The 15,977-nt window shown below is 33.3% G+C and overlaps 1 pseudogene; it reads left to right on the forward strand.

Annotated features, from left to right (window-relative positions):
- Positions 1-2,390: 2,390 nt before the first annotated feature.
- On the forward strand, positions 2,391-4,280 carry LOC116137753 (annotated as a pseudogene).
- Positions 4,281-15,977: the final 11,697 nt, after the last annotated feature.

Genomic DNA, 15,977 nt, shown 5'->3' on the forward strand with positions numbered 1-15,977 from the left:
CAAATATTTTAAATTTAGAAAAGTTAAAATATATACTCAAAAGATTAATTCGTATATTATTTTGAATCACAATCTAAAGATTAATATTTTTTTAAATTCGTGTTGGCTCTCCGGCGTTATTGCCAACACTACCCATCTGTTAACATTTCTTTAGAGTGTTAGGGATAGGGAGAATTGTCACTTTCACAAGCATTTGCATAGAAGGGGTAATATGTAATGATCTCTTTTAATCTAAACTACCTTTATACCCTCTAACAAATTCATTTGACAGTTGCAACTTTATCATTGTTTCTTTTTACACATGAAATTTCGTTTATTGCAAATATCTAAAAACTAGTGTTTTGACACATGTAACCTCAAGAATATTTATATGATTTTAATTTTTTACATGCTAAAAGTTTTAAAAGACTAAATCATGGAAATAAAAACAAAACATATAAGTTGAAGATAACAATAAATGTTTTATTTTGTTACGTTACAATACTAAAAATTATTATTAACAAAAAAAAAAAAAAAAAAAGAACCAAAATATATAATATAGAAGAGTTTTAATAAATTCAAATTATATAATTTGATAATGATATTGTTGAGAAATGAAAGCTATTATTGATTAAGATGTTTTTTCATTCAGATAAAAGCCAAATATTTACTTAAATATGATTGTGAGATAAAAGCTCACAAAATACAAACACACAACATAAAATATCTTAATTTATTAAAACATGTTGCATTTAGACTTAAAGGAAAAAAAACCAAACCGGTGCAAGTTATTTTTATTGGTGTTTGACATATTGTCATTATGAAGTTATTTTTTATATTTACATGTATGATAACTATATTATTACAAATTATATATATATTACCTTAAAAAAAAAAAAAGGGCTAACATGCGGTGATGTTATCTCTACCAATAAGATTCAATAGATCTTTCTACCAATCAGAATTTGACATGCACCTCAACATGAAAACCCAGATTGTCTCGAATGCCCATTAGTGAATTTGGTTTGCACACCTATCAAAGTCTTATTTCTCATTTAATTTAAGGTCTTATTTAATTTAAAGATGTACTTGGAGTTTTCAATGATAAGAAGGCAGAAAGAATCTTCTGCCATTAGACAACTTGTAAAAACCACCAATTACTTGAGTAAAGCGGGTATAAATAGATAACTCTCTCCTAAAAAAATAGGTTAGACAAACACTAATTACATTGAGCAATGGTCCGTTTAACAGGTCTCACATGGGTCTCATTAATTAATTATAAACTACCACATCAGGGTTATGAGAGAAAATTATAGGAGAGCGTTGTTGGTTAGTATTTATTTAAGGGGGTGTTTGGTTGAGGGTAATGTGGGATTACTGGGTTATGCATCTTATATTACTTGATTACCACGTTTGGTTGTGAAGTAAGATAAGTTCCGTAATTTTCAAATACCATAGTAACTACTATTGGTAATATTGTAAGTAATCTGATTACCTCAATTTTTTTAGGTATTCTAAGATTACCAAGAATCTTTTTTTTTTTTGTTACAATTTTATCCCTTATTAATAAAATTTAGGACATAATGGTCTTATTTTTAAATTTATTATATGCTATGGTTTTTACTATTTCACCCAATTAATTAACTTTCTGGATAAAATTATCATTGAATTCAAAACATATTGCAGCCCACCTAAGCCACCACCCCCACCCACCTGCCACCACTTGTCGCTGACAACCACCATCATGGCTAGCCGTGGCTGCCGTCGAACGGAGCACAAAAGCCCAAAATGTCGTCGTGCGTCGATATGGCCAATTTCTGACCAGATATCTGGTCAAAATGGCCAATCTTGTCGAAAATGGTCATATGGAGCACAAGCCATTTCTTGCCTTCCGTGCGTCGATAGGTTGTCGACGAACTACGGTGGTTCCCCTGTGACCGGCAATGGCTGGGTTGTAGGGGTACTTTATTAATTTTTCAAACTTTTATATGGAGTTATTTTTGCTAAGTTTTTAAATACCGGTTATAATAATCAAAATCATAATCAATATTAAAAAATAATTTAATATATTTTAATTAGAGGACAATTCAGTAATTTAAATATATACCCATCAATTTATTCCTTCCAACCAAACATATTAATATATACCCACTAATAACCATTTCAAGGTAATCTAACTTTTTATTAATCCAACATTCTTTTAATCAAAACCCTTTAATGTATTATTGAAAATATGGTCGAATTCACATCTAAATCCTGGACCCAAAAATAGTTGGCTCCGGGTCGGGTTGATTCGGTCCATTAAACTTTTAAGTACACCTCTCTAAACCCTAAAACTCACGTTCTTTCATCTTCTGAATCTGCAAATCTCTCTCACAAACCCCACAAATTTTTACCGAAATGAGACATCAATGGCGTTATCTCCTATTCCGAAAGTACCCTCGTTCGCCTCTCCAATTTCCCACAGTGCCTTCTTCCCAGGTACACTCCGTTTATGTACTCTCTTCATGAATCACTTCGTACTCTTTCTTCAAACATTCATAAAACACGCACTATCTCAGCGACAACCGTTCACAAAGATCCAGTTTCTATTTTCACTTTAAAAACCCCGTAAAATCTAGAAGTTCAATAGTTTATAAATCCCATGATTTGTAGCTTCTCATCTGAGCCAGCAATGGCTGAAAGACTCAGACTTCATGGTTGTTAGTGATATTTTCAATAAGTTTAGTGATGTTAATGATATTAACAAAGAGTTGGAATCGAGTGGTGTCTCTTCACTCGAAATGGTGCTGAAAGTGTTGAGTAATCTCGATCGAGCCCAGATGTCGCTCGGAGGTTTTTTATTGGGTTTCGGAAGAGAGAGCGCGAGTTGAGCTCGAAATCATATATTGATGTTAAAAATTCTGGGTGCTAATGGGTTTTGAGGAGTTTTGTGTCTCGGTTGATGCTAGGAAAAAAAGTTATGGTATATCTGGCCTGCGTATAAAAATGACTGAAAGTTCGAGAAAGAGGTTTAGATAGTGATTTAGAGAAGTTAAAAGGGGTTTTTGCTACTGGGTCGATTGATAATTCAATAGAGAAGATTAGCTCTAGGGTGTGCAAGATTGTCAGAAGTGGGTCTGGGGTGATGATGTTGAGAAGCGGTTACAAGAACTGAATGTTTACATTTTCTATTGATTTGGTTAAATTTGCAGTGGAAAATCTTGGTGATGACCCGATGAAGCATTGATATTTTTCAGGTGGGCTGGAGAGTGTTTTGGTGAAGCACGATGGGAAGAGTTATAATGCCATGGCAAGAGTTTTGGGGAGGGAGGATTGCATCGATCGTTTCTGGAGGTTGTTGATGATGAGGTGAGTAGAGGGTATCAGATGGAGAGGAGACTTGTTAAGGTTTTAGGGAGGTTCTCTAAGAGGAAATGTTAAGGATCCGTGGACTTGTAAGTTTGCAATGGCTGGTAAGAATAAGCCTTCGGTGCAGTGTTGCACGTTTTATTAGGAAAATAGTGTCGCTAAGCAGCTGATATGGGTCTTTTCTCAAAGGTTGTAAGTGTTTTTACAGAAAACGGGAATATGTTGACAGACTCAATGCTCAATGCAGTTTTAAAGAATTTGACTAGTGTTGGTAGGTTGGGAGAGTGTAAAAAGATCTTCCAAGTGATGGAGAAAGGTGGGTTGTAGCTAGTGGTAATATGAAGAGCAAAATTGTGTTTAGGCTTAGTAGTGTTGGTAAAAGGATGAAGCGGGCGAGTTTATGGATCATGTAGAAACTTCAGGAGTGATTTGGGCCACAGACTGGTGTCTTTGATTGAAGGGCATTGTGTACTGGGGATCTTGAAAGGGCATCAGATTGTTCCAAAAGATGGTTGGAAAAGAGGGTGCCTCTTGCGCCAGCCATGCCTTTGAATTGTTGATAAATGCTTATTGCAGAAAGAACAGAGCAACAGATGCTTGCAAGCTGTGCATGACTATGTGAGAGAAAATCATTTACAGCCTTCACATACAACATACAAAGAATTGATAAAGAAGTTATTGTTCAGCGCAGTTTTGAAGATGCTTTAAGTCTCGTGGGTTTAATGAAGAGTCATGGTTTCCCACCTTTTGTTGATCCATTTATTGATTATGTGTCGAAGTCTGGAACTGGTATGATGCTATTGCTTTCCTAAACTATGACCTCAAAGAGGTTTCTTCTACGACTGTGGTTCTCCGCTTGTTTGAAGCCTTTTTCCAGGCCAGAAGGCAGCGAAGCACAAGATTTATTGTCTAGGTGCCCAGGTTACATCCCAACCACGCTGATGTTTTAATCTCTTCCTCGTGAATAAATCTAGTGGGGTTCTGCTGCTGCTGTGGCTGCTTAGGCTTCAGTGTGGTGTATTTTCTTTGTATTTTTTGAGTTGATGTAGCATGGCATTTATTCAAAAATTTTGGGTATGAAATTTTGACAGTCATCATAGCAAATCTGTTTCCTGCTGGCACATCATCAACTTTTATTAAGTGGCAATAAAACTTTTAAGGTATTCAAGTTTCACATTTTACTGTGCTTTTAGTATTTATGTTTCAGTTTCCATACGCCCATATAGTATCTGAAATCCTCAATGATCTATGAATGACTAAATTGAATCAAAACCAAATACTTACAGTTTTATTCAATAGCTTGATGGAAGTTAAATTGTCAAATTCATATGTAATATGTTCTGAATTTTTTATTGTAACTGTAATGATTCTTCGAGTTTCAACTTACAGGAACCATCTTTGAAATGGCATGTTATTGCAACGTTTACAGCAAAAGACTGTTTTTACTTCTGAGTTTATGTTCTCAAATGATGATCCCTAACATGTTCGTTTTGTTTAAATTAGTTATCATTTATTTCTTTTCCAGATTATGTGGTACTTCAGCAGTAGGTTTATTAGGTTCTTTGATATTGAACCATATGAACTTTGGACGAGGTAAAATGAATGTGTTTAACAAGTTAGACTAGTCACCTAGTTTCTGTACTGTATTAGACATAGTATGGTTAGATCCAGGTCACTTGTTGTATGCCTGTTTCGATTCATGTTTTTCTTTGGCCATGTTTCCCCAAAGTGCATTAGAAATTTATCATACCTGTCTGCTCTCTAACTAAAACTGGTCTTAATCATTAATTGCCTTAAACTTTTTGGATAGAGTCAGTTACAAGCGCACATGGCAGAAAGGTTATTACAAGGATAGGTTATGAAGTAGATGGATTGGGATAATGCTGGAAGTATTACTATTAGATTATTGTTATTTGGAGAGAGATTAGTACAATAAGGACTATGGGTGGTGGATCATCTTAACAATTTTGTTCCTTGTTTTGATTTTGTTTTGCTGGTTGTTGTGTCCCACTCTTTGGCAGTTTTTGAAGGTCTTCATCTGAGGTTGAGTTGTTTTAAGGGATATTTAAGTGGGAGATACTGTCAATTTTAAAATATTTGGGAGCTAGGAACGAAAGTTTATGGAACCACAGTAGGAAACATTCAGTTATTGCAGAACTTTGAGGACCTCATATATCTTTTATTTTGGTTTGATGTTCTTTGTTGCTGATTTTTTTCTATTCCCTGTGTACTTTTAGTTAACTTGTGCATATGTATTTGTAATAATTTGTTAGTAATGAAATCCATATAACCTTTTAAAATGTGTTGCTTAGATCTATTATTATGGGGCATTGATATAAACATTGTCATGTAATTATCACTTAACTTAGAATACAAAACTTAAGATTGTACTTAAAATGATATTCTATTTTTAATTCTTTTAAGAAAATTCCTTGAGTTATCATATAGGTAATTTTTTTTTCTAACCTATTTCACTGTTACATGAAACTGATCTGAAAGTGTGGACTTCCTGATTACTCAGCATTGTTAGCACAAGACACAGTGTTTAATTTGTTGACACGCATTGGTCTATCATATGACCACCTTATCTTTGCAGCAGGACAGTTCTCTAAACTCATTACGCTTTGTAAATGGTTTTTGTAGGTCTAAAAAGCTTTAAGCTTTATAGTATTTTTAGACTTCCAACTTTCTTGGATCTGTTCTTAGGTGTATATCCAAAGCTGGGCTGAAATAGATGGGGATGCAATCATATAAAGAGTTTCAACTTAGGCCTCTGTTGGAAATATATTCAAATTGGAAGGCCTATGCGCACTGGACTTAATTTTGGTTTCCGGTTATAATTGTACCTGCTTTTCATTCTGTATGATGAGAAGTACTCTGCCACTCTGTTTGTCTCCATAGATTTGTTATGATAATGCTAACTTTCTGGGGTTATGAGTTAAATAATTATATGTAACTGAGGGTTGTTGCAACTTTACTCTATGTGCTATTTGCCCTTGCATAGGATGTTATATTGTACAGGTTCAAGTATTTATTGTAATGTCTTGTGTTGTCACAATGAAGCACAGTTGTATTGCCCTTGCTTGAAGGACTTTCTAGGTTTTCTTTCTTTGTTGTTTTAGTATGTAATATTTGTGAAGAAGAAAATTTATTAAGAAAGGAATCTTGGATCGGAGTGCAACCTTTTGTCTCTGGCTGGGCTTGGCTTTTTTCATGACCCAATGTTTAAATGGCATCCGGGAGTAGAAAGAGTATTCTGTACCATGTTTTTTATACAGTAAACTAATAAATTTATACCATGCAAATATTCTTTGAAAACCAAGTATATTAATTGTTGGAATATGAGGGAAAATATTGCATATATGTATTTATAATTTTTTTGTACTTTTCCTATTCTAGACATTTAGCTGAAAAAGTGATCAGGTGTGTATATTTTTAGGAATTTTGTCAGTTATATCTTGGATGCCCTTGTACAGTAAAACACAACATTTTTATATCCATATTCTTGTCTTAAGTTCTGATTTAACAACAGCAGTCTTCATATTAAACATTAATAATCTGGAGTTGTTTTTTGTGGGTGCTAATGCCTTGCCTTGCTTTGAAGCTAAGCTATAATTTGCTTCATGGAGCAAATTCTTTCATCTTTTTTTAGTTGGGGTAGGGGGGAACGAGATACATGTTTTTATTATGTTAAGAGTCGCATGACCTATAGAATTTGCTTGTTTACCGCTAAGATCTCCTGGCTGTTATTTAGTGGGTTTGTCAACACACATTAGTTGATGATTTCATTGGCTTTCATCTCATTGAATATTGTCTTTCACAAGTAGTGGCGGAAAATAACCTGCCCGGCCCACGACGGGTTATAGGGATTGGCAGGCCGGGCTAGGCTCAGCCTCCAACAAGGCAGGTTGGGTTAGGCCCACCTCTTGGCCATAAAGGCTGGCCCACCTTGGCTCGCCAACCTTAACCTACAGGTTATGATGCGGGCTGGGCCCGGTTAGCCCACAATTTTTTTTTTTGGTTTTTATTTTTTTTTTGTGTAATTTTTTAGTTAACTTTTCAAATATCAATAATTCAATTAAAATTTTTTTTTTTGTTAACATTTCAAATATTAATTCAATTTTAATACAATAAATTGTAATATAAGAAAAATTAGTTTATTCATTTATAAAAATAATAAGAAATTACAACAATTATTGTCTCGTTAAAAACCTTATCAAGAAAAACCCAATGGGACAAAAACTTTGGTAAAAAAATAGTGCAATAATTGACAATTAATTTAAAAGTTACAATTTACAAAACAACTAATTGGGGGGTTGACTATGCCCCTCCTCATCCGTATATTTATATTACAAAATTGAAATGATTCTATTAAAGATCGTCGCCCCCTCGTTTGATCCTAATGGCGCGACCGCTCCTAATCTCGAAGACATGTGAGGACTTCAATTTTTTTGTGAAAGTTTAGTCCTCCTTTTCATTTAAAATTCTTCCGCTTGCATTAATGTTGTTCGATGAGACGTTGAGACAAGAACTCGAAAACCTCCAAGGCAAGTCTTGATAATACCGAAAAAATACATTTTCTGGTTTTCCAATATTCTAAGACATCAAAGTTGGCTATTTGTTGTGGATCTACTGGTAATACTTCGGGGGTGTCCAAATATTGGTGAAGCTTATTACTCTATAACCGCATGGAGGACAGTACATTTGTTGTTGGTGCTTCTGAAGAGGACGCTATGCTTTGGGTTCGGGCCCTCTTCAGCTTATTAAGTGCACTCTAGGAGTCGAAGTCTTCATTTGTTTCTTCTGATGCAACTTCCTCGAGTATTTTGCCTCTTTGCTAGTTTCTATACCTGTTTTCATATTATAAATATACCTCTGCAAGACACTCGTTTACCTCTCTTAGTTGATTGGCATATGCTTCGTTTTGTAAATTTTCAGTTAATGTGTCTAAACCATTTTCTAAACTTGCTACTTTAATTATAGGATCAAATATAGGCCTAAATAATAAAGAAAATGAATGAGTTTCTAATATTTTAATTTTTGTTTTCATTGTCTTTATTGGTCCCCTTAAAATTTTATTGTTTCTGTTTTTTCTAAATAAATCTGAAATTTTTATAATTGTATGTATTACTAATGAACTAGTAGGATAATACACACGAAAAAGTTGTAAAGTGGATTGGTAAAATTTTTTAAGAAAGTTTTTTTAGCTATATGCCAATCATTTTCTACAAAATAATGATGACCTTTATTATTTGCTACAAAATAACTAATTAAATTTGTATAAGATAAACATGAATTAAACGTTAAATAAGTACTATTCCATTTAACAAGCATGTCTAATGCAAAAGTTCTAGGGCACATATTTGATTTTATACAAGCATATTGAAATTCAACATTTCTTTTATTACTACTAGTAATCCAAGCTAAAGAATCCCTAATTCTATTAATATTATCTCTAATTGTTTTCATACCACTTTTCACAATTAAATTAATAACGTGAGATGCATAACGTTTGTGAAAAAACTTCAAATTGTCATAAAAAAGATAATTAATTTTAAAAAAACTTATAGCTGTACTATTAACACTTGCATTATCTAAAGTTAAACTTATCACTTTATTAATAACATCATAATCTTCTAAAACTTTAACAATTTTATTATAAATTTGTTAACCACTATGATCTACATCTATTAATCTAAATCCTAATAAAGATTTATTTAATTTACATTCATTATCAAAATAACGACTAGTCAGACAAATATAATTTTGTTTAGCTCTACCACTCCAAATATCGGCGGTTAGAGCCACACTAACATGACAAGTATGTATTTTATTTTTTAATCCTAATTTCATTTTCTCAAACAATTTTATTAAAGCATTTCTAGTTGCAGTTTTAGAATAACTTTTAAATCCTGAGAAAAATGAATTTTTAATAAATCTTTCAAAATATTTATCTTCAGCCATATTAATAGGTTGATCAGCAATATATAAAAATAATTGCCCTCTATATACATTAGAGTTTAACGCCAAGTAGTACTCATATTAGTTATTTGAGTTTGATTGATTTCTTTATTTCCATGTTGAGTAATATATTTATTAGCATGTCTTTTTAAAGTATTAGTACCATTAACTGAATCAGCTTTATAAATATTTCCACAATACTTGCATCTTACTTTCTTCACTTGAAATCCATTTTCTGTCTCGTAAAACTTATCGAAATGCACTCAAATGTTTGATGTGTGCCTATCGTCAGTTTCGACAGCAGTTGATGAACCCGTTTATGCTTGAGATGAAGTTGGACGAGGACGACGATTACGATGACGACTTCTAGAACCATCGGGAGCTGTAGCAACATGAGGAGGAATCGGGGGAATATTATGAGGTGTATCGGATCTGAGACTGGGAAAGCGGGATTATTTGAATCTACTGCATTTATGTTAGTAAATTCAGAGGGACTATGATAGTTTTCTTCATCATCGAAATCAATGTGATGGAAATATCTATCCATTATAGTTAAAAAAAAAAATTGCTATAGAAGAAATAAAAAATTAAAGAAGGAGAGTTGAAATTTGGAAATATGAATTGAAAATTGCAAAAACTAATAAAAATTAAAATGAGAGCAAATTGACAAATGACAACAAATAGAATAATTGAGAGATTTCAATAGAGATTAGAGAAAATGAGAGAATTTGAGATGTAAGAAAATATGAGAGTTTAGGGCCTATTTATAGCCAAAAAAAAAAAAAATGGAAAAAGAAAATGACAAAAAAGACCCTCCAACTGCTATAAAACGATTTTATTTCAAAGGTAAAAAGGGTATTTGCAAAAAAAATTATTTTTTATTATTTATTATTTTTCTTCGTTCAACCCACCGGGTTGGTGGTTGCCAACCTGTAGGTCAACCCGGTGGGTTGGCGGGTTTTATTAAAAAAAAAAAGTAACCCGTTGGGTCGCCATATTAAAACCCGGCCCGCTCGACGAGGTACTTACGGGTCGGGTTCAACCTTATGTGGGCTGGATTTAAGGTTGACCTCCCTAACCCGGCCCATTTATTCCACCTCTATTCAGAAGTCAGTTATGTATTAGAAGACTCATTTGATATATTGCATGGTTTTCATTATGCTAATGGAAGCAAGAATTCTAAATTTGACATGGCATGTTCTGATATATTCTTTCTCAATAATTGAGGTGGGGGACCAAAGCCACAGCTTTTGTTTTATCTATTCATGCATGGTCCTGATAAGAATTGAATTTAACATATATGCTTCTGGAGTGTTTGAAACAGTGCAGGCTTTTTGCCTCCAAAAAAGAGTAGCATTTCTTCTTTTCATGAAAGCATGTGCATTAGAAATGCAGCACAACAAAGGCTTGGATCCTTTTCCATTGTTTAGAGCAAACAATATACCAAAGGGTTTAATTGATTAATCAAGGAGGGTTCAATTCATTTGATTTTCTTAGCTGTTTTTAGGGTTTATGGCCATTCTGATTGTCTTCAATAGAATGTGAAAACTGGTGTCCCTTATTTGTCTGAGCTTTGGTATAGAAAATGATATGTCATTGTTTATTTTAAAAATTTCTTTCCCAAAAGTGTTGATTCTATTATCTTTCCTTCTCAGTGTTATCTCTCTTGCTTCAACATTTCCATGATACTACATTGGGATGGTTGCAGATGAATTGAATGAGAATGAGACTCATCAATGAGCAAAACGCGATGACCGTGACAGAACAATCCATACATATTTGTTATCACTCCCCGGAGTGCATTAATACTCTGAGAAGTTTCTTTAGAAAAAACAGCAGTAAGTTATTGGAGTCTTGTGTTCCACATTCAATTTGCAGTGATATATAACTCTAGAATAAGGAGCATAAATAAAATGACAACTAATGTTGGTACAAACAGTGGGACAAAAGTGGCATCATGGTGAGATGATTAGTAGCTATTACTTCCACTCTCTCAGTGTCACTGTTGGTCAAGAGTGGGGAGGGAGGCCTTGAGGGGACCAACATTAACATTTTGTCTTGAAGATAAACAAATAGATATGTGATTCATAACCTTACTGAAAATTTCATAGCGATATACCATGTCATATCCTATTCCTATGTCCAACCTAGTATAAATTATTTGTTTTATACTTGCGTTTGCACATATTTACTTTCTTATTGAAAAATCTATATTATATTAAATTCTAGGTCTAAACAAGTAGAATTTGTCCGTTTTACATTTCATGTAAGTATCATTCACCTTAAACGAGTCTATTGAGTTATGGAGACTTACACTTTATAAACTAAATCACATATTCATTCATTAGCGACGTGAGATACGGGGACTTAAACTTTATAAACTAAATCAGATACTCGTGTTATTTGAATAGATGTCGAGAAACCAAATGCTTTCAACATCACTTTCTTAGTAAGGTAAACCAAGTTCAAAGTTGTTTGAGTTGATTTGTGTGGGAAAAACTTTCCCACCGAAAAAACCAAAAAAGGAAAGAGAATTGGTTTTCACAGTGAAGTTCAAGTAAAAAAGAAGTTGGGGGATTGAGCATGGACCAAACAATAATTATAGTAGGAAGAGCACAGATATAAAGTGAGAGGTAAAACATCATCAATTCATACATTATAAATAAAAAAATTGGGGACCCAATTGTTCCCTCAACCAAAGCTTTCATCAACCATGTCTGTCTTTCATCTAATGAACACTAGGAATCACTTTCACTTTCCTGTTAATTACCTCTCTCTCTCTCTCACTTTATAAAATTACAACTCATACCACTTATTATATTTATTTTTTCCTATTAACCAGTCAAATAATAACATGATAAAGGTAAATAACTCAACCCAGAATGACCCATAATGTCTCAAACAATGAAAAGAAAAGATGGCATAAAAACCCCAAGGAGTTGGCCTGACAATTAAGAAAACTTGCTCTCCTCATTGATTTCTGGAGTTCGAATCACCTACCATATTTATGGCTTATCTTGGAATATTAAATTTGTAGGGTGTTCAATAGACCTATACATTAGTTGAGGTATGCACAAGCTGAGCCAGACACCTCAGTCATAAAAAAAAAAAAAAAAAAAAAATGGCATAAAGAGAGAGCTTCCCACCAACACTAGATATATATAATAAATATGCTCTTGCTCAAGTCAAGAAATAGATTAATGTAAATATTCCTTTGTATTGATCAGAAAACGTTTAAAGTAATGCAAGGAACTCAAAATTAGAAATAAATTTATTCACTAGCCACGCATTTTGATGGAAAAATATAAAAAAAAATTTGACATTCTCTCTTTTAAAAAAGGAAATCACAAAATAATACACTTAAAGAAAAAATAATAGGGCTAAATTCAGTAGCCCTAAATTGACTCAAAGTTGGAATTTAAAAGTAATAGGGCGGGTACCCACTCCTTTTTCTTTTCTCCTTTTTTTTTTTTTTTTTTTTTTTGAATGGGGGGTGTAGAATCTAATCTTCTTTTTTCTTTTACAAAGAGCTAAATAATAATGCTTTTGCTTGGTGGCCACTACCCTCTTGCCAAAATCATTTCCAAAAGCATCACCACTATTTACTATTATAATGAAGAATGGACAAAGATTATTAACATGTTTTGTAGCACTTTTTACATACCCAATTGAACACAATTTGGACTTCTAATGAAGCTTGTGATCATCACCTTCTAAAGGATTACACGGTGTGGTATGATTAATATTTTCAGTGGTAATTGATAATGATCAAGATGAAGATGAAGATGAAGATGAAGATGAAGATGAAGATAAAGATGAAGTGACAACCCCACGTCTAAAATCCAGAAAAGAAATGAAGCCTATATACAAAGGAGAGTTTGATTTATCAGTGCACACATCTTCATTTCCATACATTTGAGTATTTCAGCATGCTTTAACAATTATGTGAATAGGGAAAGAAGGTACAATATGAAAATGGGTTGTGCGTTGTGGAGACAAGCGATGGCCTAATGCTGCTAGAATCAAGCTCGGATGTACTGTGATGTCTTGTTTTTTTGGTGAAGTACTGCCATTACAAATATCATGTGTCTGTGGACTCTGTACTTGAATGGAGGCAATATTAATGCAACTTCAACTGCTACATAATTACATCTTGGCTATAAAATTCACCTTAATCTTATCAAAAGTGATTGAATTTGTTAAGGAAAAAAATATAAGAAGAAGAATAAAGAACAGTTTCTGATTTTTTTTTTTTTTTTTTTTTTAACCAGGGGTGTCCGGGTCAGCTAATCTTGTGGGGCCTTGAAGTTAACAGTCGGGTAAATCCTGGGAGTGAGGACCCTTATTAGTGCCTGGAGGGACTTGAACTTTGAAACCCATATTGAATTCTTTTGCTCTTTTACCATCAGACCATCTAGCGGTGGTTTAATCTGTCTGTTCTTGAATTGGTGTCAATATTAATGCAACTTCAGCTGCTACATAATTACATCTTGGCTATAACATTCGCCTTAATCTTATCAAAAGTGATTGAATTTGTTAAGGAAAAAAAATATATATAAGAAGAAGAATAAAGAACAGTTTCTGGGTTCTGTATTGAATAGTTCAGTCCTCTATCTTCTATATATATTCCTATAAATACTGATCTAATGGCAATGGGACCTCCAAGGGTAGCAAAATTCAAAGACAAATTTGTACACTATCTTATTAATGTCCATATGCAGTTTACTGCATTATTCTCATTGCTTGCCCCTATTAAGCATAATATTATACTCATTTCCATTATTCTTTCCCTTTAATGGAACCTCAATTGACATGGCTGTCTATAACAATCCAATTATATGTGGCCGCGTGTCATAACCGGAACCTTGACCGGCGATCTCTTGAACACCTTTCAGGATCCAATAGGTTGCCTAATGTTACAGTCACACAGCCTTGGGCAATCTATCATTGTTACATGTGGTAAAGACAAAAGAAGGAAAGGACAAGCAATGTAGACAAATGAAGGGTTAAAAATTTGATCTTTGGGTGCAAAATCTTAGGCTAATGGTCCTTATTTTAATTTAGAGGTGATATAGATGATATGAGGAAAGAGACAACTAAATCTAGCTGTTCCCACTATTTTTTTGGCCCTTAATCCGTGGACATTTTTGTCATTTTACCCAACATTAAAGTTCTCTGTTCTTTTGCTGTGTTTGGTCAATTCTTCCTTGCTTTAACGTAAGGTTTATGATTGTTTGTCCCAAGTCCCAACTATGCCCTACTTTTTAAGAAGTGAATCCATTAGAGATTTTATCAAACATTTCATTTGGGTATTTAAGTTCAATCCCATCCAAAATAGTGTTCTTAAAAGAATTAATAATTATGAAAATCTTGACCAATGTGATCAACATAATATCTAAAATGGATTGTATGTATTGGGATACAATCCGATCTAATGACAATTTATTCCCAATAACCAGGAAGAAAGTTGCATAAAAGTAGGGCTGCAAAAAAAAAAAAAAAAAAAACAAAATAAAACAGAAAAACAGATAAAAAACAAAACAAAAAAAAAGATAAAAAAAAAAAAAAACAAAAAATAAGATTAGATAAAAAACAGAAAAAAAGAAAAAAAAAATAAGATTTAGATTAGAATAAACCATAAAACAAAAAAAAAGTTCGGTTCAAGATAAGACCAATCCGGTTCAGTTATCCGGATTTCCACACCCCTAGATAAAAGCAGGAGATAATGTATTCGAAGTGAGAAGAAATATCATATCTTGTCCAATCAAATAAATATTATCTGTTTGAGTTTAAGCCTACATAGTTTTGTCATTTAATCTTACAAATTGAATAGTAAACTCTTTCACCAAAGATGTGATATATGATAAAGAGGGTGTGTAATTATGCAATTCAAAGAAAGAAGGATGGCAGCTTTTGCTTTTAAAAGTTTTACTCTTTTTGAATAGTGCTTGTGGAATGGCTGTCTGGTGCTGCTGATGAGGCCTCAAAGGAAAGTCTTTTAGATAGACAGTGTGAGTGACCGTTAGCTGATAGTGGGTTTATGGAATCTATCAAAAAAAGCAGACCCATTTACAGCACAAAAGTAACTAAACATGCCCTTATATTATTTTACCATTTCCATAAAAAAAGAATATATACATATGAAAGCAAAGGCAACAAAGATACTCACTGTGGCTAATAAAATGGTGGGTGGGTGACCAAATCCACCTTCATCAATCTCGAGCTCACCTCGAGATTCTCACATTCTCTATTTATTATGTTAGAAATAAGTAAAGAATTGAGAGAAAAGATGGTTTCTGGGAATTTTACTGTATGGCCAAACTCAGGGAATGTTGGATTCTCTTCATTGTTACAAGCAAGCCCTCTGCCTTGCGTCTTCTCATACACTCTCTCTGCCCCATTTGTGGTTTCATGTTCTCATATTCCAATCACTAAATACAAAACACCCGCAGTAAAATATTTCCATTACTCTTCTCTATGCAGTATAGGATGACTCATCATCTCTCATATCTGCCTTTGTCATCAAGAAATGAGAATGCATGAGAAATTACATTTTCTAGTTTCAATGGTTAAAAATGAGACACAACACAACAAAAGCAAATAAAACATGTAAAATCCATCTGTGAAGTAAAAGAAATCAAGTTTTTCAAACAGAAATACATATGAAATGTAACATTGAACACAAG

This window comes from Pistacia vera, unplaced genomic scaffold, assembly GCF_008641045.1.
Source record: "Pistacia vera cultivar Batoury unplaced genomic scaffold, PisVer_v2 Contig333, whole genome shotgun sequence".
NCBI classification, from domain to species: domain Eukaryota; kingdom Viridiplantae; phylum Streptophyta; class Magnoliopsida; order Sapindales; family Anacardiaceae; genus Pistacia; species Pistacia vera.